The sequence below is a fragment of the Episyrphus balteatus genome, chromosome 2 (genome assembly GCF_945859705.1).
Source record: "Episyrphus balteatus chromosome 2, idEpiBalt1.1, whole genome shotgun sequence".
NCBI lineage: Eukaryota > Metazoa > Arthropoda > Insecta > Diptera > Syrphidae > Episyrphus > Episyrphus balteatus.
In genome coordinates, this window is record NC_079135.1 from 85432574 (window position 1) to 85460212 (window position 27639).

General features: G+C 28.9%; 1 protein-coding gene across 16 annotated transcripts in view; it reads right to left on the bottom strand.

The window, feature by feature from the left end:
• LOC129909882 (disintegrin and metalloproteinase domain-containing protein 9) overlaps positions 1-27639 on the bottom strand; it is a 480905-nt gene that overhangs the window by 372853 nt on the left and 80413 nt on the right. The window contains exon 1 of one of the 16 annotated variants that reach the window (XM_055987017.1): positions 19194-19317. The exons of the other annotated variants lie outside the window; for them this stretch is intronic. The gene's annotated coding sequence lies outside the window, so the exon portion shown is untranslated. Of the gene's footprint in view, positions 1-19193; positions 19318-27639 lie in introns of those variants that run through there. 16 annotated transcript variants of the gene reach the window in all.

The window sequence follows — 27639 nt, forward strand, 5'->3', positions numbered from 1 at the left end:
ACATATTTTCAGATGATGTATATTTTTTTATGCTTTGTTTTCAATCAAAATGATTTTTTTTTTAAATAAATATTATTTTATTGTGTGGCAACAGCATTTCAAATAAACAAAATCATTTAAAAAAAAGGAGATTAAAAGACTATTGTCAATTTTTGTTAAAATAAAAATTAAAGCTTTTGATTTTTTAATCTTGAGAATTTTATCAAACGAATGCAATTAAAAACAACTGATGAAGATTATTTTTCCCTAATTAGAGGATCAAAACACCAATTTAGTTTTAAGATTGGCAAACATTTGAAAGTTTACTAATTTCATGTCTAGATAGTCTATTCCTATGTTTTTAAAAATTGAAATGACCTCATACACCTTAAATTGTAGGTGAATCTTCACTCAAATCTTACAGAAACACATTTTAATTTTAAAACCCATGAAACGTTTATAATTATACAAAAAAAAAACACAAAGTCAATTAAAGCATTTTTTCTATAATTTGTACTAAAATTAAAGAAAATTACTTACATATTAGTCTTACTTCTATCAAAAAGCTTTAAATGGATAAAATGTTAACCGTATTTAAAAAAAAAAATCATGGTCTTTTGGATACCTTAAGCATGTTTGCAACACAAAAAAACTGAAACATAAAAAACACAAACACAAAAAAACTCTATCTGTCTAAATCAATCACTTCAATAAATTATATTGACTTACATTCAAGGAAATCTGTAAAAGTCATAAATTAAATTAGTTAAAAATATGTTTGTGTTTTTGTCAAAAAAAATTATAAAAAAAATTATAAGAGCTTAATAGACATGAAAATTGAAAGAGAAATGGAAAATTTAAAAGCAAGAATTTGTATTACTTTAGCTAGAAAATTTGTAACTTTTTTATTCCATACGAAAACTGCAAGGTTAAAAAAAATTATTGTTGTTTTTTTCAGAAATTCTGATATTTGTTTTATTTGATCAGAAAAATCATGACTGTTCTAAAAATTTCTTAATTTGAAACATTTTTTGAGATTTTTTTTTATTATTTTTTTCCATAAATTCCAAACATTTTATCAATAAATTTGCACAACAAATCTTAAAAATAAAAAAAAAAAAACATTTTTCTTTGTTGAAGCCTTCAATTTGACTAAGACTTTTCTGAAATATAATTTTTTGATATTATTCATCTTTAAAAGTTTCAATGGTCGCAGTGAAATGATCAGTGATATGGAGCAAAATACTATTTAGTGCATAAAAAAAGTACTTTTTTTTTAAATTTCATTTTACTTAAAGAAAAAGTACAAATTAATAGAAAAACCATATTAACATTATTTACTTTTACAAGAAGTTTGAAACTCAAATTTGGATTGAATTTTTTACAAATTACGGTAACATTGTTGTTTATCTTGGTAACGCAGTGGTATTTAAAGTTTTAAAGCTGATTTTTGGTAATAAACTATTAAGAATATTTAATTAAAATTATTTCTGTGATTTAACTACATAGGAGATTTACGTTGTTCCTATAATTTCAAATACGAATATCAGAGAGCTTAATTATATGATTTTACAAAGTAACGCAGTTGTTTGGCTTTGATCACTTTCTGTTTAAACTGTCATAAATAAAGAAATATCATTCCAAACATATCTGTGAAAATGTTTTATATAATAGACTAAAGTATAACCATTCTATGTCAACTAAAATATATTGATAAAAATGTCCATTTTTTTTTTTTCAAAATTCACTGTCCAAATTGACAACTTTTTAGACACTAAATATGATAAAATTGTATTTAAAAAAAGTCTTGATCAAAATCAAATATCTGTTTTGCATAGCCGTAGCTAGGATTTCATTTCGGGGGGGGTTAGCTCAGACCAAACAAAATTTTTTTTAGAAATCACAATACTTTGTATCAACTATATGTAACTGCAGTCGATTCTAAATCCCGCTAAATCAAATAGTCATTTGAACTGTGTAGAAGCGAAAATTTGCCAATATCCTTTTTAAGTATTTTTAGGAGAGGAATTCGTAGTTAAAAGTTTAAAAAAGCCCTGCTTACGGTAAACGTAATTTAAAAATGGCCGAATATTCAGCGGCATCTCTAGTTTTGTAGGTACAAAGAGTGATAAGTTGGTTGATATAAATTGCGAGTGTCAGCGAGCAAGAAAATTTTTTTTAAGAAACAAATTTTAACCAATCTAAGGCTTTATAAAAAAAATTATTTCGTACAATTTAATATATAAAACATTGAAAAATGTACTTTTTCTTGCACTGAAATTTTGTAGCAGAAAATTGACAGGTACATTCTATCTATTGAGTTCTAAATGAAATTAGCAATACTTAAAACCCAAAATTTTAAATAATCCAAGTTGTTTCACATGAGCTAATTACACTGGTCAACAAGGTTTTTGTTACAGAAACCAGGGTATACTTTTCTACAGGCTGAGCTCGAATCCGAAGTCAGAAAAATTCTATCACATCACGTTTTGGAGATATTCCCGTTAGAAAATTGAAAATTCCGATTTTTACCAGTTTTCAAAGTTATTTTTTAGCGTTTACTTATTTTTTTTTTAAATTAAATTTGTAACAGTTTCTAACAGAATTGTGTCAAAATTTGAAAGCGAAGCCCCAAGCACTTTGATTTCAAGTTATGATTTCTCGAGGAAGAAAATAGATATTTAAAAGATTTAAACGGATTTAGAGAGACAAAACTTTTAGAAACTGTTACAAATTCAATTTAAAAAAGAATAAGTAAACGCTAAAAAATAACCCTGAAAACTGGTAAAAAGCGGCATTTTCGATTTTCTAACGGGAATATCTCAAAAACTTGATGTGATCGAATTTTTCTGACTTCGGTTTCGAGCTCAGCACACAAAAAACCTATAGAAGAGTATACCCTGGTTTCTGTAACAAAAAAGAAGTTTAATTTTGTTGACCAGTGTTATACTTCACTTTGATATTTAACAATAAACTGAAATTGTTTAATTTTATAATTTGAAACAAAAGAATAACGAAATGTTGTAAATACAGTGCTTTGCAAAAGTATAATCGCACCATATAAAAATGCTATTTATATAAAACCGCGTATTGCAGCGACACCCTACTATTTTTTTTATTAAAGGGGATCAAAAAACAAGAATATTGAGAAGAACAAAATGTCCCGTTACTTTCTCTTATAATTTTTAGAAATAAAAACAAGTTTTTCTTCCATTGCAAAAGTATAATTGCATTTTTTTTATTTTGACTATGGCCAACAAGGTTTTTGTTACAGAAAGACAAGATATACTTTTCTAAAGGTTTTTTATATGCTGAGCTCGAATCCGAACTCAGAAAAATTCTATCACATCGCGTTTTTGAGATATTCCCGTTAGAAAATCGAAAATCCCGCTTTTTACCAGTTTTCGAGGTTATTTCCTGGCGTTGGTAGGTACTACAGTCTCTGAAAAAATCGATACATTTATTTTCGCTTACATACTGGATTTAAGGTTAACATAGAACAAAAGTGGGTAATAAGCAACTGAAGATATCTCGGACAGTAGAAAAGATGTCTGAAAGATTTAAATAGATTTAAGGGTAATATTTCGAGTTCGGCCACCGAAACCCTTTGAAAAAGCATAGTTTAGTCTCGGCACCAAAAACCCTGCATAAGTACTTGTGGTATTTAAAGGGTTCTTAAAAGAGCATTTTAAGGTGTTAACATAGTGCTTAAGGAAATGGTCAAAGAGATAAAAACTCTTTGTAATGGACCAAACAATTTTTGTTTTCCTTTATAGAAACTTCATCGACAGCTTCTGCAACGATGCAAAATTGGTAGTGATTTTAAGGGAGATTTTCGTATAGGTAATCAAATCACTAAAATACAAAAACAAATTATTTAGTGCTGCATATATTAGACTTGTATATGTTTATAATATAGGTATCTTTTGATTTTCTGAAAAAAAATTTCGGGGGGGGTTAAACACCCAAAACCCCCCCCCCCCCTAAATACGGCTATGCTGTTTTGGTAAAGTTATTATCTGCCTTATAACCTTCAGGAAGTTACCCATTAAGTCAAAATCATTTAACTCTTTTGCAAAAAAAAAAAAAAAAAAAAAAAAAAAAAAAAAATACTAAAAGGCTCACTGATTTTACCACAAAAACTAGAACAGACTATGTTTAGCAAGCTTTCGGTAAAATTTATTGCATAAGAAATATCTCTCATTATTTTTTTTCCCAATGCTATTTATTTGACATACCAACATAAGAAATCTCTTCAAAAACATAAATATTTTGTAGAAATCATTCCAATTAAAATGAATAAAATCATAATGGAATTTTATTGACGAAGAAATGTGTACGAAACACACAGAGGACTTTCACTTCCATTTAATTCTGTTTACTATTGTATTTTTTGTTGAACTATATTCAGGTCATATGAAACAGAAAGATGCATATTATTTCATTTAATTCTGCTAAAATACCATTTAGTCACTGACAGATGAAAACATTCAAGATACCTCTGCTTCTGCCTACAAAAAAATAAAAATAAAAAGAAAATCATCACAAAAAAAAACAAGAAAAATATATTTCAGAATGCTCTTTTTCTTGGCACTCTGCAATTTCTATACAAAAAATGTTTGCGGACATCAACAAAATGGGGACAAAAAGTGGCATTCCATAACTTGAGCTTTTAAATACTTCTGTGAGTGATAGGCAAATATTCAATTCGTCTTCAGAAAATAAGCATTTTCATGCTGAATATAATGTTTGTGTATGTCTGTGGTGGCATCCCTATTCATCAATTTCATCTTGAATATAGTGCATCCAAGGTTTTGTATCATTTACCACAGATGACGACAGAGGACGACGACGCGACACGGTGTTTAAGACGGTGACTAATAGCTAAGGATGATGTGTTGTCTCTTGTGTATGATAGATAGCAATCTACGGTTTTTACTTTTGTAAAGAAAACGAATCTAGGTACTTTAAGCAAAATTTGCATCCATAAAATTGAAAAGGTTTCACAAGAACTTATATTAGGGTGTGCCTTATTTAGCTTTTTGTGGAAAGTTTTATGTTCAAAAGGAAATTAGGTTTTCTGATATTTTATTTACAAAGGAAATCATAGCTTTATCAAAAAAATTAGAATTAATGTAACGCTACCCAATGCTTTATTGGAGGATAAATCTATCCTCTCCCATATGACAGCTCAATTTCAAAACTAAAAAGAAAATTGATCAAGATACAGCCTAATTTATCAACTATTGGACATAGGTCACTGTGGCGTATGTGTAACATTTTTTTTTTTTTTTTGAGAATTTTATGTAATTTTCATGAACTGATTAAACAAGATCCATAATTGTTTTCAGAAATTACTATCAAAAGATATTATTGTGTTTTATTAATTAATTTTGTATTTAAATCAAATAATTTGTGTATCAACTTGGTACAAAATTACACGATATAAAAAATGCTCATATTAAATTTTTCACATTCTTCAGGTATTAACATTAATATTCTTACTTGTATTTTCAACTAAAGCATAGAGCAACTAACTACCACGGGTGTCGTTACTTTTTCACACAAAAAAAAAAACTATCCAGTTCTTTGTTATTTATTTCAAAAGCGTTAAAGTAACTTCTCAAAAACCCACCAACAATATAGTTTTTTACTTTTTATAGTATACATATACAATATTTTTTTTTTCATCCAATTTTATTTAACCTTCGGGGACGTCCTTAATTTAAATTCAAAGCCTCCTATATGAAGGATAAAATACAAATCGGAAATACTTTGCCTTTGGGTTGAGTAATGGGAGCACCATAGTGATGATGATGGTGTTGCGCTGCGCTAGCTGCGGCTGCTACTGTGGCTCTCTCTTTCGTTCTTGTTCTTGTTCTCGTTTACCACAAAAGCAACGTTATGTAATATAAAGCTAAATGCCATCGCACAAAAATGAACGAATACGAAATGAACGAACAAAATGACATCGCCTCGCTCGCCATGCATGCCTTTAAATGGTGGTAGTGGTGGTGGTGGATATAGTGGCAATGGCATCCTTTTCGGAATGAAAACTAGGATGCTACTCGACTCGTATGTCGTACATAAAAAAAAAGAGATTGCCTAAAGAAGAAAAATATTCTGTGTAGAAATATTTATACATTTGTGTAATAACATGAGTGTGAAAAATCTTATTTTATAATAACCAAGGGAAAAAGTTGGCACATAGTCAAATTGTATACATACTAACAATAATCACCATTAAAATGCGAGTTTTAGGCGGTTTGTCAAAGTGTTTTCATTTAAAACGGTTTATTTATTTTTTTTTTTCGATTGTAATAGTAAGAAATTGCGCAGTGAAATTTTGAAATTAAAAAACATAAAAGAAACCTTGAGAAGAATTTTTTTTACTTAAAGTCCTTGAAGGAATGGAAAAAAAATGACCACTTTCTATTGGACTTTTTCTTACGAATAGGTACTATTCATTTATACCAAGTCATAGATTCGTAAAAAAATTCAAATTTTGTTAAAATTATGCATGACATTACCATAATAGAAAATGCATGAAATTTGTGTGTGTCAGTCAGTCTTTATGAATAAGAAGAATTTAGGCTCTAGAATTGTGGAATTTTATTTTAACATGATATAGGTACCATATACAAATATTGGGAACAATTTTAAAAAGAAAAGTTATTCTCAAAAACGGTTACAACAAAACAAATTTTTTCGATACTTATTTACTAACTGTATCTCCCACATACTAATTTTTTTTTTATTTTCCTGACTGTTTCTCAAATGACTTGTTCAAATATAACGATTTTATAAATGAGTATCTGTAAAGTTTTATTTTTAAAGACAAACAAATATCAAAACATAAATTTTTGGATTTTTGAAAACATTTTTTGAAAAATTACCACAGACATATAACTTTTTTGTTAGAAACTTTTATTTTAATAAAGCAAATCAAGTAGAAAAAGGGTTGATAAACCTTAATGAAATTTCGTTTTTAAGTGTTAAAAGTGGCATAGTAGGTATTTTTTTTTTGTTTTTGTACAGAAATAACTTTAAAAAAATCACTTAACAAAAGTATTGGTTTTGTAGCAGTTAAAAAAAATCGAGGTTTTAATCTTAACCAACATTACGATTACAGTACCTTGCCATATTATTAGGCCCAAGCGAAGAAAATTCAATTTTTTGCTTCATGTTGCTGAATTTTTAAAGTTTTTGTCGAAATATCTCAAATTCTTTTTTGTCTCATTTACTTACTTTTATCATGTAGACTTAAAAAAAGTTAAAGAATTCATAAAAATAAAAAAATAACTAGCAAAAGGGAATAAGCTCCAAAAGAAGTTTTCTAAGGAATTTACGACCGGAAAATTTCCAGGCGGATCCAATACTTAAATTTTTGTATAGAGGAAATAACGTGACATTCTTAACTTTATGGCAAAAGTCTTATTTTGTTTCAATATAGAAGCTCTGATCGTCTGGTTATTACGTAATGTTCTTAGATTTGGTTCAGTTTTTTTTTTCGTAGAAGACCAGACGAGCAGAGCTATTCCCAGAATGTTTCAAACTTTTCGTAAGTCAATCCGTATCTACATGATAAGTGTAAGTATATGAGACAAAAAAAAAATTAAGATATTTCGACAAAAACTTTAAAAATTCAGCAACATGCTAAATTGTATTTCTTTTTCGCTTGGGCCTAATAATATGGCAAGGTACTGTACATTTACATTACGAGAAGATGAAAAAAATGGTTTTTGTCATGCAGTCCGTGAATCGATTTGAGCATCCTGTGTGATCTCAAATGTAAGAAAACATTTCTTTTTTTAACAAAAAGACTTTAATTGTGCGTAGAAAATTAAATGGAGATTTTAAATACCTATATCCTTGAATTTTTTTAAAATAATCCGTTGTTCAGGTATTGAAAGTTAAATTCAAGAGTAAGGTTTTCAGTTTGATGACTAATAATGCAGTCAAAAAAAAAAAAAAATTTAAGGAGTGACGAACAAAAAAAAATCTTAAAGCTTAATTAATTCTCTCTAAAAATAATAAAAAATTTATCAGTTAAATGTTTCCCATTTTCTTAAGAAAAAAATAGAAACAAAAACGATTTTTCTTTTTCACGATTTAAAATGAAATATTTAGTAATAAAATCGTAGAATTAGAAGAATGTAGCTTTCACATGCTTTTTAATTTGTCATGGTACGGTGATATGTATCGAAAATCTTTAATTTCTTTAACTTTTTGGGCTAGTGTATTTATAGGGCAGGTAAAAAAAACTGCTTAAAAATGAATAAACCAAATGAAAGCACTTGTCTTGTATGAATAAAATGCACGACTGGGTCGCATGAACTTGCTCTAAGAGTTCAAGTTGTTTAAATTTTTAAGACATTTTATATAGAAATTTGTACTTATAACATGTACGTACTTATAATATGTAGGTTTAAAAAAAATTAAAAAAAAAACATAAAATTCGTTTTAAAAAAATAAATAAAATAAAATCTGAAAATTAAATTGCCCTCCAAAACAAGTATGCAGTTTTGATTGATATATTAACATGGATTTTTAGAAAAAAAAATTCAAAATCCTTAGAGTCGTTTTTTAAAAAACTAATTTTTTATAAATAATTTTTTTGGAAAAAAGTTTTAAAATAAAATTGGTATGCCATTTTCTAGAAATCTCTAATCAACATCTAAAACAAAATTTCAAAAAAAATTCAATGTCCCGTTTTCGAAAATTTGATTTTTAAAAATAGAAAAATTATTTTTTTCAAAATTTTATTTTTGGCTTATAATTTAAATTATATAAATGCCTTTTCACAAAAAGTTTCAATGAAATCGAATAAGCAGTTTCGGAGAAAATCGGATTTGAAAAAAAAAACGGTCCATGGCGGGTACCGTTAATAATGATTTTCAAAAAAAGAAATTTTACATTGAAAGATAGACCTTAGCTTAAAACTAACATTTGAATTTTGTAAACAAAATTTTTAGAGCCGTTTTTGAGATATTTGAATTTTACTAAAATCAATTTTACTTTTTCCGTGGGCTATAGGTCTTTCTTCAATATACTTTGTTAGTACTAGTCGACGTTTCGGGTATGCTTATACCCTTCTTCAGGACTAATATTAGTGAAATATATTAAATATATTTTAACCTCTTAGGTTTCTAACTTCTTGGAAAGTTGTTTGTTTTTGTTTTTAAATTTTAATATTTCAAAATTTCAACAATTGAAGTCTTGAAAAAGACTTTCGTTTTATCAAATTTTTTTTTTTTTTTTTTTTTTTTTTTTTTTTTTTTGAAATTTTGATAAAACGAAAGTCTTTTTCAAGACTTCAATTGTTGAAATTTTGAAATATTAAAATTTAAAAACAAAAACAAACAACTTTCCAAGAAGTTAGAAACCTAAGAGGTTAAAATATATTTAGGTAATATATTTCACTAATATTAGTCCTGAAGAAGGGTATAAGCATACCCGAAACGTCGACTAGTACTAACAAAGTATATTGAAGAAAGACCTATAGCCCACGGAAAAAGTAAAATTTATTTTACTAAAAAAGGTCACAAAAGGAGGAATTAATTTTTACTAAAATCGGTATATGACAAGTACCGTTATTTTTGGTCCAAAAAAATTAATTCGAAAAACACCTCTGGAGAGTCGCCAAATAACGCTACATACCAAGTTTGACATTAATCGGTCCGGGACCCACTTTTTTGGCATTGTCTACCATCGTAATGTCATGGAAAAATGTTATCTCAACTTTTTTTTTTTGTAAGAATGCATAACTGATATATAGTAAAAAAAAAGTGAAATACAAGACTTAATGATTTTTTGAAAATTCAACTTTTCACAATTTTTACATAATCTATCCTAATAATCCATAATCTATCCGAAAGACCAACCTCTTTTACCTTGGACGTTTTTTATTTTATTATTTCCTACTTCTAATACCTACTCGTAATCCGCCGCAATGTTTATATTTTACAATAAATATTAATTTAAGAAAAACAAGACTAGTTTTTTTTTTTTTTCATTTTTAAGTAAATTTTGTCCTCTGACCAGCAACAAACCAACTTTAAATACAACATAAAGTTCGTCAAATACAGAGTGTCAAATAAAATCCTTTCGTTTTTCTAACACACTTACTCTACATGACACCAACATATTTCATTATTTAACCAGATGAAATACATAGTTTTTCTTTTTTTAAATATATTTATGTAAAATTATGTACCTAGTTATAAGTTTGCTTTCCCTTCTATTCCCCCCTGCCCACCATCTTTTATTCATTTTTGTATAGACTTACAGCATAATAGCAAATACTTGATCTTTCCTTCACTTTTCAACTATTGAAGTGTCATAAATAATAATTATTTCAAAACTCTATGGACATGGACATTTAAGAGAACCATTTGACACATGTGTGCAAGAAGTTAGCTTTTGGTTTATATACGTTTATAGCCTTTTTTACTAAATGGCAATGGGTGCTTTTTACCACAAACTAACAGCCAAAAAAAAAGAAAAGTAAAAATGTTTTAAACCACAGTCTCCACATCAGTTGTTGTTTGTCTTTAGAGGTATAAATGTGAGCACAGACGCATAATGTGTATATCCTCTATTCCATAAGATACAAATGTATATGTATCTATTCACATATACAAACATAACATAGTAGCCCACAAAATGTTAAGTTTTGTTTTGTACCTCTATATATCTGATTTTTGATGTCGACAAGGCACTAATGGAGAGACAGAGAGTGGTGGTAATTTTGTTGAGAGAAACTTTTTGATTGTAATAATAATTGTGTTTTAAAATGACAAATAAAAGCACACACAAAGTATACCCACAATAATAGTTTCCAACATCAAACGTTATTAAAGCAAAAAAGCAAAGTTTTTCAAGTCCTAAAAACAAATCTTTGTGGTTTGTCAAGTTGTCTGGAAATTGAATAAAAAAGTCAAGGGAGTAATAATAATGAGAATGGGAAGGAGAAAGGAAAAACCAGTTGGTTTAAGTTTTAGTGACGAAAGTAAAACAGATGCATTTTATATAGATTTTTTATTTGGTTTTAAACTGCGTTTGAAAAAGATAATATAGGTACAATTAATTAAATTTTACAACTGCATTTATTGTTTTTCTTGGAATAAAAGAGTGAAGTAGCTTATTCAAAATTTCATTCGTTATAAAAATTTATTGAGTTTGTTTTAGAATATTGCTCTGGCGATGAAAGGACCAAAATTTTCGGAAGCAACAAAATGGAATATAGCGTAAGCGATACAGTTATTGACACCCATAAGGAATTTTTCAGTTCACACAGCTGGCAAATATAATTGGTATGGATATGTGAAACTCTTAGTACATTTTTATATACCTTACTCAATTGTTTTTCATTATATTTGTATTAAAATCGGTTAAGAGATTCGTGATATTGTTAAATTTTGATTTTTCTAAAACTCTACCAAAATATATAATTATTGACACTCTTGTACAGCTATTGACATCACATATTTATACAATTATTGACATACTTGTACAACTATTGACACCACATATTTATACAATTATTGACATATCTTCAAACAGACAGTTGGAAATACAAATTACGATTTTTTTGTTGAGGCTGATTTAAGTCATTTTCTTAAACCTTTACGTGGCACCCTTTGAAGGGTGTCGGCTCAAAAATGCCTTAAACTAGCCGTTCGCCTGTTTTGTGGCCCAAATGGATTTTCCTTTTTGTCTTCTTCAAGAAAACCCTTGACGGTAGAAGTACATCCTCTCCCAAATAACATTTCAGCTTCGATAAAGAAGATACATTTCAGCTTTTGTTAAACTTTAGTAAGGTTGTTGGGCATGGAAATGGGCAACGTTATACAAGTTAGACCCTTTATAACAAAGTACTTATAAGGTCTAAAAGAATCTTAAACGAAGCTTTGCCGAAGCTCTATCGAAGCTTTTAGATTTGACAGATAGTTTATAAATTGACTAACCAAGCTTATCCCAAAAACAAGCTTTCTTCGGTTAAGTTTCTTTAGGAGTATTCAAACAACTTACTACAAGTTGTTAAACAAGTTCGAACTTCTATAAGCAATTAAATTCTGAACACAAGCTCAATACAAGCTGTATCAAAAGTGGTACATGCAAGATTTCAATTGTCAGAATCTGTTGTGTTAGTTGAGTAGTTCGAGGAATATGAAAAAATTTTGCTGCAGCCTTTTTGATCATCTTTTGTATCCTCACAGCTTCAAGAGCGTTTTTCGAGGTCCGTTTTGGTGTTTTTCCTAGTACATTTAGGCATTTTTCCAGCTTAGTATTCATTTAAAAGAGTGATCTAATTATTGACACTCTTTATAAGTACAACTATAGACACAGTGTCAACGTTTGTACTCCAATACAAGACAGTTATTGACACAGGGGTGTCAATTATAGAAAATGTTAAAATCTTAAGACAGTAGTTGACACCCCATTTTATTAAATATATAATAAGAGAAAAACAATAAAAATACATTAAATCCTTCTCCAGGACATTAAATTTCATATATTATAAACTTTTATGAGCATACTTTTACTAAGTACAACATAATTATCGATTTACATGTTAGGACTCCTTAACGAAATAGACACTTTTCTACCAAAAAAACACACTCTCGTAACAGTGATGTTTACGTTTCAAAATTTAAAACAAAATTGAGTAGCTACCTCCCAACTAAAAACAAAGAGTGAGAGAATAAGAAAGAGCGAAGAAATTAAAAAAACGGTTTATATAAATCGTTGCGATTTTTTCCTATAAAACGTTCTTTACGAAGAGGGTGTCAATAACTATATTGAAATTTTGCAGTGTCAATAATTGTATCACTTACGCTATATAATCTTATTCATTTTTATATGTTTTTAAGCTTTAGCTTTATACTCATTTTAAGTGCAAGTTCTTAACCTAAAGGGTGCAGTTCTCGACCAGTTTTTTTTTTTTTAAATATCCATACAGAAAACAGTTTTTTTTTCAACCAATAACTCCATAGCTGTAATATTTTGACAAAAATAAAAAAGGTACTTGGCTATTATATAAAAATATTTTCGATACACCGAAAAAAAAAACCAATATCAATTTAACATTTTTTAAATATCAAATTAACATTTTTTAAATATCAGCCAAAAATGCTCTATAAAATGTGTTTTATGATATTTAAAATGTTAAAACAACACTTTTATTATCAGGATGATATTTAAATGTCACATTTTGGAAATTTTTTTTGATATTTTATTATCATTTTTTCATATCAATTTCTCATTCCAAATTATTGAAAAATATTAAATAAAAAATTCTTAATATGTACTAATTTAAAGGCGCTTTGTGTTTTTTCGAAGTAAAATGTATGATTTACTGAGAAAATTTGATCGGCACTAAGATTTTACTTCACATAGTTTGGGAGAAAATAACAAAACAATTATATCACCTATAATAGAAAAAATAATATCACCATTATTTTGTAAGGAATATTCCCTTTCAGTAATGTTTTGAAAAAAGAAAGAAAATTCTTAAAATAATAAAAATAATAAAAATGAAAAGGAAAGAAATAGGTTTCATTATAATAAACTAAAACGTAAAATCTAGTCAACATTGATATTTTAATTGTCAAAGTGAAATTTTCACTATTCACTTTAACTTAAAAAAATGTCAAAATGATATTTTAATTGTCAAAATGAAATTTTCACTGTCCCACCTGAAATTAAAAAATGTCAAAATGATATTATAAAATATCAAAATTGATATTTTAATTGTTGGACGACTTTTGTCACTGAAAAATGTTAATTTGATAGCTGTTATTATCAAATTTTTTTTTCGGTGTACTGTCTGTCTTACAAAATTTGGGAGTAATAATTTTTTTTTTTTTATTTAAATTTAATTAATTTTTAATTTATTTTGCAAATTGATTATAATATTAGTAAAGACTTCTAAGTCGATAAATAGCATTTTTTATATTATAACGTTGAACATGAAAGTATCGTCTTTTGGTTTAAGAAATATTTAAAATAAATTTTAACTTTTGACATGTTTCTGAGCTCTTAGAAACAAATTTTATTAAAATCCGCGAAAAAGATTGAAATTAAAAATACTTTTCTTAGAGATGTATTGTTAAAAGAGGCCTTGATACCAAAAAAAACAACACATATTTGTAGTAGCCTTATTAAAAAAATTGTTTCCTTAATGGTTATAATTGACAACTACTAAGTATAAAATTCTATGTGACTATGTGAAATTTTAACTGAATTTTAACACCTTTATAGTCTGACAGAAAAAAATGGACTTTTCAGTAGGTATACAGGGTGTCCGGTAGAAAATGGATAACCCTTAAATGGCTGATAGCTAAACTTATGACTGTACTAAAACCAAATAGAAAAAGTTTCTATCGCAACCAGTTTCAAAAATATTACCCTTTTTTCGTTCAGTGTATTTTAAATTTCATCATCTTTCATTTTCGGTTACCACAACCACGAATGTATGAATTTTTTAAATTTCTTTTTTTTTTATAATTTTCTACAATAATTGACTTAATACATAAGCATTTAAAAATTTTCATATTTGTTGCACTTTTTCTTTGAAAAAATATTGAATTTCGTTTTTCAATGCAAAATGTAAAAAAATAAATATTTGGTGAAAAATTTGAAACACCTGTGGTATAAAAAAAATCTATACTAACGTAGGTGGGCAACTTTTTTGAAAATATGCGCGTCCAAAGGGAGTTGCAGAATGGTAAAAGTTTTTATCAGTCGTACAACGTACACACAAAAAATTGCATAGCGCACAGAGGAGTATTCGACCTCAAAATCCGGTCAAAAATATTTTTAATGTTTTTCTTATTGGAATTGGCCTAAAGTATTGTTTTATAACTTATAATGTATTAAAAAGTCACATTGAAAAAAATTTTCGGGTCAGTTAAAAAAAAAAAAATTAATTAAGTAATTTTTTTTTTTCAATTTTATTTAATTCATATTATTAATTTTTACATGAAATTTTTAAATATTGTTAATATTTCAGGTTAAAGAAAACAAAAATTTGAAAATAAGTAGTTTTTTAAGCAACAAAAGCCAATTTTACTAAAAATACCTCGAGACTAAAAAACGCCATTAAAAAAAAAGGTGGAAATATGTGGAAATTTTTTTTATGTGCATGAGATGACAAAGATGTACAGTTAATTATATAAGACAAATTTTTGCTCGATCGTACCCGAGACTACAACAAAAACACTTTTTTTTCTACCGAAAATTTCATTAGTTTTCACGTTTTTCTATGCACTCTTGTCATCTCGATTTTTAATATATTTTCAATGAAATATATGGAAATTTCTGTATTAACATAAAGTATATGCCTTGACCTTGGACATACATAAAAAAATTTTCACAATTATCACAAATCACAATAAAAAAATCAGACTGAAGTGTTAATGATTAGAAAATAAAATAAGCTTTTGTGACTTGAGCTTATAAAATCGACTAGATTTAGACTAAGATCTTGGGAATTAGGGGGTCAACTGTTATTATTTGAAACCGGTTTTAGTTAGCATGGGTATTGAGGAATGCAAAAAGCAAAAAATAATGGGTCGAATGCGATTTTTATTTTTTTCACTTATGACCGGATTTTGGGGTCGAATACTCCTCTGTGTAGCGTACAATGTACAAAGTAATTTTTTTCTTCTCCTTTTTTTATTGAAACGTTTACGTAAAATTAAATCACTTTGTTACTAAAATGAAACAAAAATTTAGGTTCGTCTTCCGCATAAAAAAAAAAGTTAAAAAAAGAATAGCTATAATTAAAGACAATTTCAGCCATTTATATGTGATCATGACATGGTAAATATGGAAGGAATGAAATTGACCTCAAATTTGCTATCAAATTGAAATAGCTATAGGTACGATAGCTATTTTTTTTTTATCATAATCCACTTGAAAAGTTGTTTTTAAAGTAATAAAAATTAAAAATTATAAATTTTGGAAAAACTTGAGTTTTTTTTCCAAAAATTGAAATTACAAAATTTTACTTTAGTAAATTCGAAAACTATTTTCTTCCAACTGCTTTCTTTGTAACCATTACATGCAGACTTATATTAATTTATCTGTGATCTTCTTGAGCTTGAATTCTTGTTGAACTTTGATCCCCAATTGCATACATTATACTATCACTATAAAAAAAGAAGTAAAATGCTAATAACAAATAAGAAAATAAAATTCCAAAATTGTTACATTTTCCTATCATTTGCATTCTGGTTATTATACAGGGTGTCCCAAAAGTAATGGATCAAACGAAATATGCTGATAGACCAGCTTTAGGGCTTTCAGAATTTGGTAACTTGTTCATCCCAAATCCTAACGGTTTTCGACTTAATGCAGTTTTTGTGAAATTTCGAAAAACCCCGACTTTGCAACAGTATTTTGCTTCCTCCGCTCATAATTGATTTTTGTTTTTTACAATTCTTTCACTAAAACATTGCCTAATAATAAGAAATAATTAATTAATCAAAACATTTTTTTATTTCATACGCCATTTTGCTGTAAATTAATTAACAGTTCCATGTTTTATAAAAACTCAAATTCTTACTTTTATTTCAGAGCAACACCCTGAACAAAATTTGTATGGTGTGACACTGGTTTATTATTTTGAAAACTTGCCGTGTTATTGCAGTTTTCAAAAATGTATAAAAGTTTCCAAAGTTGAAGTTAGAACTAAAGATATTACAATTTAAAAGCAACAAAACAGGGCTTTTCAGAGAAAAATAACAAAGAAAAATAAACACATTTTCTCGACTGTTGTTTGTTTATTTCTTTTTGAACAAAAGCCTCGATTTTTGTTTGTTATTTTGCTCTGAAAACGTCTGTTTTTTTGCATTCAAATTGTAATATCTTGGGCTCTAATTTCAACTTTGGAAATTTTTATACATTTTTGAAAACTGCAATAACACGGCAAGTTTTCAAAATAATAAACCAGTGTCACACCATACAAATTTTGTTCAGGGTGTTGCTCTGAAATAAAAGTAAGAATTTGAGTTTTTATAAAACATGGAACTGTTAATTAATTTGCAGCAAAATGGCGTATGAAATAAAAAATGTTTTGATTAATTAATTATTTCTTATTATTAGGCAATGTTTTAGTGAAAGAATTGTAAAAAACAAAAATCAATTATGAGCGGAGGAAGCAAAATACTGTTGCAAAGTCGGGGTTTTTCGAAATTTCACAAAAACTGCATTAAGTCGAAAACCGTAAGGATTTGGGATGAACAAGTTACCAGATTCTGAGAGCCCTAAAGTTGGCCTATCAGCATATTTCGTTTGATCCATTACTTTTGGGACACCCTGTATAGCATTCGCACTTTTATTTAAACTAAACACAAATTAGTTTCACCTTTCACAAATATATTTCACCTTTTAGCAAATATATTTCACCTTTTAGCAAATATAATTAAACTAAAAGCAAATCAATTAAACCCAAAAGCAAATATACTTAAACTAAAGTAAACTATTTAAACTTTTAGCAAATCTATTTAACCAAAACACAAATTTATTTCACCTTTAAAATGAAAAATGATAGTGATAATATTTTTTTAACAACGTTAGCTAGTTTGCTGGCATTGGAATAAGTAGAATAATGTCAATAACATTGCTAGGGTGATCTACTTTTATCAATTTTACTTCAATAACTGCAACAAAGTTATGGTCCATGTTAATCTTACTTAGAACTTGTCATGCGTATGTTTTGAAAGTGTCTTTTTTTCTTTAATAAGCTATACTATAAGAGTTGGAGTATGTTAGTTTTAATTTTTTCCAACATAACTTTTTCGGAAATAAAAAACAAGTCGTTTTCGAGGTATTGAGAGTAATGCGATTTTTTAAATAGCGGATGTCCCACCCAACAAAAAATTAAGTAAACTGAGATTTGTTCTCAAAATAAACCTCTCTTCAAAACTGCATCAAATCCTAGGTCAAGTTTCTTTTTTGTTAGATTTTTCTCTATTAACTGAAATGCACATTTTGTTTATAGGGTCTTATTGTGGCTTTTGGGGTGTTTCGTTGATTTTTGAGCTACGGACAGCTTCTAAATCCTAATCCCTTCTTCATAGCTCGATACCAAAAGCTTTTTCTAGAAAATGTTTAATCAGTTTGCGTTTAGTTTAAATAGATTTGCTAAAAGTTTAAATAGTTTGCTTTAGTTTAATTATATTTGCTTTTGGGTTTAATTGATTTGCTTTTAGTTTAATTATATTTGCTAAAAGGTGAAATATATTTGCTAAAAGGTGAAATATATTTGTGAAAAGGTTAAATAATTTGCGTTTAGGTTAAATAAAAGTGCGAATGCTATATTTAAAGTAAGAATCAAATCTTTTTCTTTTAACCTTGATATCGCACAAAACATAGAAGTCATATCAAAATAACACATCTATACGTATATTTCAGAAATAAAATTGGTAGCTATAGTAACAAATCTAGACTATATGAGTATGAGTACACTTGTATGTTCCCAATTAAAGCCATTTTACATAATTTTTTTTTTTTTTTCTTCTTTTCCGAATAAAATGCTTATGGAAGCGGGTACACAAAGTAATGTACCACTTCACTTTCCAGTTGCGTATTTCGTCGAAAGGAACAAGTGGTATGTGCTTATTTTTCTTGCATCATAGCTCTAAATGCACGTTTGTATGTTATACGTTTCCATATAGAACGTTGGCCTATATATGGTTAAAAGTGCACATAAAGTAAAGAGAGTGTTCATTGAGCAAAATATATAGTTCTTTTGATCGTGTGGTAGTTGTTATAGCATATGTGGAGAGGATAGCAAAATGTAATATTCACATTCCGGTCTTTACTTGCCTTAAGCCAGTGATGTTATACTTATAATGTGTTTATATTTCGAGTAATTTTAAAATACATATAATATGTGTGTATGTATGTACCTATGAGCATTTCCCTTACTTTACAAAAATCTTAAGAACCTCTGGTAACATAAAGAGAATAAAATACCCTTCCAGGAGGCAGAATTTATTTTTGGACTTTAAGTCGAAATTTTTAGTCAAATTCTACATTTTTTCTTGGATGGTTTTAAATATAATTCTTACCTACATATATGAAAATTAATATTTGGAAAAAAGAAATTACTTTTTTCAAGAAATGATTCCCCAAAAAAAAAATCAAAATAAAGAATAAAGAATAAACAAATAAATAAAAAAAAAATTTGGAAAACGACTTACGGTTCTAATATGGCACTTCATTCTTATCCATTTGTGGTATCTGTCAAACAAGGTTTCCATATAGACCAATCTTTAGCAGCACTGAATATCAAAACCGATAAACAAGACACAAAAACTATAAACGCGTTTTATATTCTCCAAATCAAAGAATTTTTTGTCGATTGATATTATTTTCGATTAGAATTTAAATGAAGACTCGCATTTTCAACAGCGCGCAAAATTAATTACAAAAATTCTCAAAACTGCATTTCCTTTTTATTTTTCTCAAAATAAGAATTTTTTGCGTTTTTTTTTTAGGTTTGCCCGAGGAAAATCGAAACTTTTTTTTTTCAAATTATTTTCAATTCATTTAAATTTATGACATTTTAAACAAATTTTTTGATACATAGGTATTTTTAAAGTAAAAGTGAAAAAAAAACCAACCTTCACCAAAGTCAAGGTATTGGTAGGAACATAATTTAACAGTTATATGTCCATGGTAGATTTGAATAAAGAAAATTGATATTTTTTTTTTATCCTCCAGGACCGACATTAACGTAATTAACCTCACGAAACCCAAAATTTATTTAACAGTTAAATTGTTTTTTTTTTTTTATTTCTACCTTCTAGCGGTAACAGTTGGGTTCTGCCAACCAAAAATAAGCACATACAACTACTATCGTTTATTTAGTCGCTATTTAATTTGGAAAAATGGGTATAGTGTTGTCAGGCTAATGACAAGGAACTTCGATATGAGGGTATACGCCTGGAGTTTGATAAAAAAAAAAAAATTAATCTGGGATAAACAAAGTATAATAAGACTGCGTTTTGAAGTAAGAACATAGCTTAGGTTCGAGGTCACAAATTTGAAGTCAATAATTGTCTGGCAGTGATCCGCATTCCGCACTAAAAAAAATTTTCACAATATAATCTTTATATGTGTATCTGTATATGCCGCGAACGGCGGAAGATTCTATTACTGAACACTTAACTGAAATCCATTTTTTCATCAATAGGTATCGTGTCAGAAAAGTCAAGGCTAACATGTGGAAACTGTATGAGTTCTAAAAAAATGGGGTATTTAAAAAATGTGGAATCAATTTATAGGGCCACAGGTTATTTAAGAACACAAGGCAAGTTCCTACCTAAATATTAAAAATATGTAATTCAATCACTGAAGCGCTGGAAATACTCGTTGTCAATGTTTTTAAGCTATGTTCTTAATGGAATTCATGTACAAAGAAGGCAGGGCAAGAAAAGGACCTACCCATCAAGAAAGCCATAAGCTTGTCTATATCTAAGGATCACAGATTGCAAAAATTAATAAGGGTAAGTGATAAGTCCGTGTAAACTTTTGATTAAAGAATTAAATTTTCTAAACGGGTGAACGTCTAATACTGTTCTTCAATGCCAAACTTACGATTTCCAAGACGAGATCAAAGTAGGTAGGGAACGAACTTCTAACAACAAACTTCTGTCAGCCACCCAAGTACAAAACGTCAGTGTTGATAGCAGTTATTCGGAGATAATCAGGAACTTCACCCATTTCAGAGTAAAAGTTTACTTTTCGAATATCACCTTGGCATGGGAAAAATTTATGAAGAATTAATAAACGTAGAATATCACTGTTACTTTGATTTTGTACAAGAAGTGGGTTCAAAACTTACTCTACGAAATTCTTATCCTGTCAGTCTTTCTTCTATATAGGGTCGAGTGTTGGACCATAAGCAGAAAAGGTGAGTCTAAAAATGTTTTCACGAAAAAAATTTTGTGAAGGAGTCGAGAAGAGAAGATTACAATAATTAACTCTTGGTATGTCGATATTGTAAAAATCTTGAAAACTAAATTAACTCGAAGGTCTCTAAATGAACAAATATGCTCTAAGCTTCGGGCTATGAATTCTAATCTCCAGGTTTTTTAGAACTGCAAGAAAAAAAAAAGAATGGCAAAACTCTTGATTTGAACAAGGAAAACTGATGTGCCTCGAACTAAGTATCTTGAAAGACGTACAGTGGCTCGTTTTGACTTTTTTCGTTACAGAAAAACATATCATCTAAACGAATTAGTATACTACCACAATTTGTTTTTTTTTAACATGGTGTTATAGTAAAAAATTTTAACTTATGTGATAAAAATAATAATAATTTAATACACTGAGGGAATAAACGCAACGTATAATGTAAAATTTTCAACGTTGATATAATGTTGAAAAAATTAACATGAAACTTCTTTAAATTAAAATTTATTTTTGTCGGACTTCAGCTTTTGTTGCATCTTATCACTCTAATTTTCAACAGTGAGATAGAACGTTGGTAAAGCATTCGCCTAGTAACCCAAGAGTTGTAGGTTCGATCCCCAGCAGTGTCTGCCCATTTTTTCTATTTTTTTTTAATAAATTGATGCTTTTTTTTAAGTTGAAACAACTTTGATTTAAAGATGTTTTATAACGGCAAACCACTTTGAAGTACTTTCTACTTTGATTTTAAAATTTTCGTCTTCAATGCAAAATCATTCCGAAAAATAGTTGAATCAACGTGGTTTTCGTTCATCAATTTCTGAAGTAATCTGATGAATGAAATTGGGAAAAAAAGAAATTCAAGTCAAACATTCTTCAATACATTGTTCATACATAATTAAAAAAGTATTTTTCGTTATTGTATCTCGCAGCTCGCAGGCGATTTTTGTTAATATATAAATGTACATAAGGGCAATACAAATTAACCTATAAACAGTAGACTTTTTCAAAATTATCATCTGAGGTAGGTATTTAAAAAAAAAAAAATTGGTTTAATGAATCCGAGACAGCGCGAACACTGCAATGCTAGTTTGCTGTATAATTTGGTCCTCTCGGGGAGAATTATATCATCCCTGGGGAATCATTTAATGTGTTGATTGTTGATAGCGAAAAACTACATGTTTTGTTAAAACCAATGTTTGTAGTAGAAGAGTGTCAAAAATATCTTAAACTTTAACGAAACGAATAATGTTTGATATTCAAAAACGATGATCAAAAACAGCCACATGTCAGATTTTTACTTAGCCGATTTCACCCTAGGACTTATGGAAGTTATAAATAAATATTAAATATGTAAATAAAACGTATCATTGTGATACATATTTGTAAAATTTTGAAATTAAAAAAATCTCTCAAACCAAAACCAGACATAATCACTAATAAAACTAGTTAACATCGCTGTTCAATATACCATCAATGAGCCCCACCCTATCATTGTGTTTATGAAATGATGTACACATCCAGTAATGTGTATATGTAGTATATTTTGATGTGAATAGTCGAATTTGCAAATGATTTTGCTCCAGGACATACACATTACAAACATTTATCTACACATATATGAAGCCAGATGGTTTACCTATACATTTTACGAAATGGAATAACTTTATTGACTCACACACATAATAATGCATTCATCCCACTCTTTTTCTGTGTGCCATTGCAATCACACACACCGTTCTTCGTTCGTACCTAGTTGGAAATGTTTTTTTTTTTTATTTTTATATCAATACTCTGTTGATATGTTGTTTTTTGGTCTGTTGGAAAATAATATCAAAAAACAACAAAATGGTAACGTTGCTAGAAGTGTTGAACTTTTGGGGGCACATGCCCCAAGGCAAGAGCATTAGAGCAATCTCTTGAACTTTTTGCAATGCAACGCCCTGTTTTGCATCCTGTTTAGATATTCTGAGGATAGGTATCATTTAGTTTCTTGGTAGTTTTAAATTTTGTACACTCTCTTCCTTCTTACCTATCCTATACCTGTGCCAGTTTATATACATAATTTACATTTTCTCTACTTTGGTCCTTTGCATCTCTGCTAGCTGCTGTTGCTGCTCTCTGGTGGCGTAATATTTGTGTAACTATCTAGATATAGTGTGTAGATACTTTTTTTTATAAGTAATGCATGATAGACATTTGTGTGACCATATAGATACCTTTCGATATAAGGTGGTGGATATGGTTTATCAATTTATAGTTGTTGAGTGGTAGGTTTGGTCTCTCTATATTATGACACTACTGAACTGAGGTTACTTTGTAAAATAGGTTAAATACAATTTATACATTTTTTTATAAAATTTTGTCGAAAACACTAGAGAACAAATTCAATTTTATGGAAAATATTCAATGCTAAATGTTTATTTGATTCTTAAGGATATTTGTCTTTATAGAATTTATTTTAAGATACAAGAAGCAGGTACATATGCAAATTATTAAGAATGGTCATTGTTGGATAAATATGTTGACATAAGTGTTTTTATTTTGATTTCATTTGTCCCGTTTTTAAGATCAAAAACTGAAAACATTATTTTTGTACTTCCAGAAATTATGGTCGAGCAAGTCGAGTAATCTTCTTTATTTTTAATACACATTCTATCTATACGTATGTGAAACTAGTAGCCATGTGCTTTCAATAAGACACCAGCTCCACAGTGCGGTATTTTGGTCTAAAACCTGGCCAAAAATATTTGGGCATATTTTTCACATCAAATAGGTATCAATTGACTAAAAAGTTATTTAGAAGGAAAATTTTTCATTTTCTTGGTACAGTAAAGCCCACTTAAGTACTTACCTCCTGATTAGATATAAAAAATCAAACAATGCACGTACACTTCTGTGCTATAACTTTTCTGAAAGCTAGTAGTTTGTTCCTTATTTTGTTTTTTGATTCAAGTTGTTTCATTAAGTAGTTTTTGAGAAATTAAGTTTTAGAAAAAAAAAAATATTTCGTTAACTAATTGATTCTGTATAAAATTTAGCAATATCATGTACCTTTTTTATCATTTATTTAATGACCTGGTAGTTTTAAGTCAAATACTACAGAATTCATTCTTATAAATAACAAAGTTCCTCAAAAATTAAAAAAAAAAAACTGAATTATATTTATTTCCTGGGAAATCCTGTTTTTTTTTTTATTTGCATTAAAATTTTTTTGCTGCAGCGTTTTAAGTGGTCAACATTTTGATAATACCGGTTATCACATAGAGTCAAACAGAAAGCTAACAAAGTGGGGCTGCATAAAAGGACGAGGGCTGCCAATGAGTTCTTCAAGTGAAAAAAAAGAATGACAAATATTAGCGCCTTAGAAGAAATAAGGATCAACTCAACACAAAAAATGAAAATAAAAAAATGCTATTGCAGGAATAATGTTTGGAATTTTTACTAGAAGTTAAAAAATGATTTCACAGTGATATGAACCCTTAATTGAAGCCTGCAAAAATGAACAAGGAAGTGGAGTGAAAAAAAAAATCTATGATGTCACATTTTTGAGATATAAAAGGTTCAAAATGAATTTTTAATCTAATATTTAATTAAAAACATAGTTGGCAACCATATAACCCCAAAATACTCAGTTTTTGTATGAAATATAAATGAAAGAGATGTCAAAATGGTGCTAATTTACAAAAATATCCATGAAATAGCATAATAAGAGGTCTAAAAGTGTATTTTACTAATTTGGCATTTCTTGGACTTTGTGATTTTTTATGAAATATGAATCTATGAATTCTTTTGACCTGAATTAAGACAAATATCTAGCTCATATACTATTTTGATATAGAAAATTCTATTTAAAGGCTTATTCTGGCCGCCATTTTGGAGCCACCATTTTAAATAAAAAAAAGTTGGCAGTTTTTTCGTATTCTCCATACAAATATCTTTCGGTGTACCAAATTTCATAACATTTCGTTAAGAAATGGCCGTGCAAATGAATTTTGACGCCAAAAAGCACCAAATACACCACTGTGTGGCGCGGAGGCGGCGTCTTTAGCGCACGTTTTTCACCTCTCTCAATATTAATTATTCAATATTATTTGAAAAAACTATATGGAAAAACGAAAGTTTGAATTTCTCAGGATTCAACCTGCACTATACCACCCTGCCAAAATTTCATTTCCGCTTGAATGTTTGAATATTAAAAAAAAAAACCTGGAGCAGTAACGTATCAATTCCGGCAGTTTGTCGTTGGCCATAAAAACTTGGAATTTCAGTTTAGCTAATTGCAAGAACCACATTTTTTTGATTATATTTGTCCTCGAATTCTATAAAGAACTTTTGTCCTAGCATATTGCGAAACTTTTCATATTAATTTTTTTCAAATTTTTCAACAGTATGTTTAGATTTCATTTCACAAATCCTAGAAATAAATTCTAACTGATTTCGAAAAACCAATCATTTTTACCTGGAACTAATTTGACTTTTTCCTCATTAAAAACTTTTCAAAAACTAGGTATGAAATGAATCTTTCAACATTGTTTACCACAACCACATGTCTGTTTCTATATTATATTATGTATGTATGGTATGTATGTATGTATGTATAGCATGTTTATCCTTCCTAAACCAATTTTAAGCCCAAGTATACGCAACATTATGTCCTCCAAAACTATTTCAACAAGCCATTTACTTTTAGAAACAAACAATTTCCACTCTAATCCTATAACCACATGACATAAAGTGTGATTTTGTTTCTATACCATGCGACAGAACATCCCAGGCAAGCAAATATAATTTACCCAAAAATACCAACCCTCCTCAAAATTCATCGTTTGTCGTTGTATATATGCATATATTTGTATGTACAGTATATATGTATGTATAATGGTAAAAACCTATGTACTATACCTACGAACGACGTTTTAAATTATTACAATGTCATTTTCCAAATGACGCACCAGGCGCCAAACTTTCGTTCACAACATACACGTAGTCCCAGTTTCCCAGAAGCCAGAGCAGAACCCCAAAAAAAAAGAACAAACAAAAAAAACACCATCAGCAGCAGAACAGAACCCATCACAGAAAACACAGAGATCCCATCTTCCTTTTCATGAGAAGTTGATGTTAAATGAGCAACATATTTAAAATACGAAACGGAAAGTATAATTTCTAACAAAGAAAAAGGAGAGAAGGACGACCAACGACGACGACGATGGGATTTATTTAACTTCGCCAACCCCAAACGAACATGATAATACCATCTGCGGTATTTTGGAAATGACTTGAAAGTTTTAGACGCGCCGAACCGCGCCGCATCGCGGCATACCATCTTTAAATAGTTTAACTCCAGGAAATGACGGTGTAAAAGATTTTTTGGTTAAACGGATGTTGTTGGGTCTCTTCTCTGTGTAATAATTTTACCTTCTTTTGTAACAGAGAACAAATACATGCATATATAGATCTATATGAAGTGTTAGAAATCGGGAAGTAAACTTTTCAAATTAACAAAGACGAAAGGAAATATTTCTTGTGGGAAACAAGACATGACTAGCAAGACACATTTAAACACAAAAAGTTGAACAACATCGGACATACGAAATTTTTATACATAGGTACAGGGTGACTTGCATGTTTCTATGTATGTAAAATGTCAATAAGTTTGAACGTATTGTTGAAATTGAAAGCTAATCGAAACGGAGTAGGATAATTCACTATTAAGGGGTATTCCAGAGTAAAAATGGAATTTCGCACCACTACTGCACCACGTCTGCACCACTTTTTGACCGCCGCACCACTGCTCCACCACGTCCGCACCATTTCATTTTGAAAAATGAAAAAATATGAAAAACAAATCGCCCCAATACGACTGCACCACGTCAGCACCATTTCATTTTGAATGAAAAATTCGGTGCACCACCACCGGCGCACCACGTCCGCACCATGATCAAAAATTCTATTCTCGTACCTATACAAATATTTAAGACGTCTTCAAAGTTATTTTGACTTAAGCAACAAATTGCCAGTTCGTACAAACGTGACTTGGTGGTCAGGTGGTTAAGGCATCGAACTTCTAATTTGAAGTGCTCTGGATACTCGGGTTCGAATCTCCTACTTGTCTGTAATTTTTTTTTTTTTTATTTTTCAATAATCCAAAATTATGTATCATGGTGCAGCAAATTTTTCATACAAAACGAAATGGTGCGGCGGTGGTGCACCGAATTTTTCCGCCAAACAGCGGTGGTGCAGCTGTGGTACGGCGGTCAAGATTTTTTTTTTATTTTTTTTTTCTTTAAAAATTCAATTTCTTTTTTTACTCGTTTTCTCACCAAGACACCACGCACAAGACACGTAATCGGAAGAATTAATTTATAAAATTAACGTTTTTGTCCCAAGTTCTAGTTAGAGATAATAATGTCCAACTTAATGGTACCTGCCATAGAACTGTTATTTTTAAATCCGATTTTCTCCAAAACTACTAATTCGATTCCAACGAAACTAAAAGCAATCATATAATCAAAAAAAAAAACATTTTTTGAATAAATGTTTGGATTTTTAAAAAAAATTTGAAATGAAAACTATAAGTTTCTATGCCTTCTACGTTTTGAGGAATTTGAAAAATAGTTTTATCAGATTTTTTTTCTTTTTTCTAATTATTTTTTTTTTATTTTTTTATTTTCTCAAAACCTAGAAGGCATAGCAACATACAGTTTTCACTATTCGATAGGGAATCAATTG